Genomic DNA, 2,187 nt, shown 5'->3' on the forward strand with positions numbered 1-2,187 from the left:
GTTAATTGGATAGTGATGAACAAATTTTAAAATTATTTTTCTATTATATAACTTGCCACTCAGAGAAAACTTACAATATATCACTTGAGTGTCAGTACCGTGCTATTTCCATTTCTAGAATTTACCTACAAATTGTTTATTTCTTTTGTCACAAGAAATGATTTTACCTAATCACCTCATAAATTCTAATGTTTATGATCCAACTGAAAAAAATTGGCACACTTTCTGTTTAGTGTATTAAGTTAACATTGGATTCCGGTTCAATATGTTTTGTCTTTAAATTTTAACGAATTTTTGAATTTGAATTTGTGTGACTCGAACGCCATGTTCCTTGAGATTGATGAAACATCTAGTGAACTATCTCGAAAGTACGTCATCTGAGTAATATTTACGAATACTGAGTTGATAAAAAAGTGCCAAGAGTTCGTGTCATGTTAGAACTTAATTTTTAAAAAGATATGCCATAAATTGTCTTGTCGATACCGTGGTATTGATAAACTTCATTAACTATTAATTTTTTTTTTTAACAAAATATTAAATTCTTGTACTTAATACCAGTCTAAACTTTACAGTCAATTGATATTATCAAATACATAACCAAATAATTACAATTCTTATTCAAAATGAAACTGTCAGTACTGCGTCTGTCAGTACTATGTAAAATAATAACAAAAATAGTATATAGTTATAACAATTAGTTGTAAAATTATTTCAATCATTAACTAAAATTTTTTTTAATACAGATGGCACCAATACTTTGTGCTAGAAAGCTACCTGATACAAGTGACAATTTATTTATTCAATGCTTATTAATTCCATTAATTAATTTTTTTTTTAGTAAATTCTATAAATTACATTATAGTTGCTTTAAATTATAAAGTTTATCGTTATTAATAATCATTAATGTGTTGAATAATTATTAAAAAAAGAGTTTAAAAGTGTTACAACAGAATTTATGAATGAATTTAATAATTTTCTGAAATGATTTATACCGAATTTTATTTATATCAATACCATGGAACGCAAAATTTAAAATTTGTTTCTCGTTCTTGACACTTTCAAGTTGTAGTAAAATCCTCTCATATTTCTATTGTTACAGTAAAATAGATAAATAATGTGTGTCACGATTGCAGATTGTGATGGGCGTAGGTACGATATTCGTATAAAATGTAGCGAATAAAAAGGTACTTACATCGATCAAGGACCGATCCTATGACCTGGGCTCACGTGACCAAATGAGCAGTTTATTCTATTTTATATTTAATTCACGCCCACACAATATTGTTGAAGACAATATTGATAAAACCCAAAACGATTTCCAATTTAGTATGCGACTGATCTAATTTCACAATCAAACGTCGAGCGGTAAACGTAAGATTGTGTACCCCCTACTGTAAACTATCGGTCTGAGCGGCTAGACAGGTAGAAAAATAAGGGATAAAGGAAGGTGGGTTGCCGAAAAGCCTCGTAAAGCTAGTATCTCATTGTTAAAGTAAAATTGTCTGATAAATAATGTTTTTCAAACGTTTTATGTTAACGAGTATTTATTTATTAAATGACTCAATATTCTCAAAATACAAAAGGGGTACAAATGGCAATATTTAGAATAGTAAATATAAAAGTAAATGTTTCATGCATATTATGACCGAGAGACTAATCTTGCCAAGTCTGGTCGCACCTAGTATTATAGTCGAATATTAGGGCGCCACTGGAAGATGGACTCGGCCTTCCAGAACCGGATGTTATATGATTTTATTTTAATTAAATTAAATTAATTTATTACTCAGCATCGTTTGTAATATTTTGTGAGTGAGAAGAGGAATCGTCGAGTAGGCTGAAATAATGTTAATTCAAATTTTATTATATTAAGCACCTTGCTTTATTTCAGACCTTGTGACAATAATTATTTCTTATGGCAAACTAATATTTTCCTATGACAAACTAACTTTTATCTCGTCCCCTGGACGGTTTCTTATGACAAACTAAATTTCCTCGTCCCCTGGACGGTTTCCACACCCACACACCCACGTTAAAATATCTCTCGTCCCCTGGACGGTCAACCTTAATTTTAATTTAAAAACCATCCCCTGGATGTATAATTATTTAATATAACTTAACCTGTCCACCGGACCTAAATCACAGACACAGTTTTCCTTTACTTAAAATTATTGACTCTACTTTGACTCT

The sequence above is a fragment of the Microplitis demolitor genome, chromosome 8 (genome assembly GCF_026212275.2).
Source record: "Microplitis demolitor isolate Queensland-Clemson2020A chromosome 8, iyMicDemo2.1a, whole genome shotgun sequence".
In the NCBI taxonomy this organism is placed as follows: domain Eukaryota; kingdom Metazoa; phylum Arthropoda; class Insecta; order Hymenoptera; family Braconidae; genus Microplitis; species Microplitis demolitor.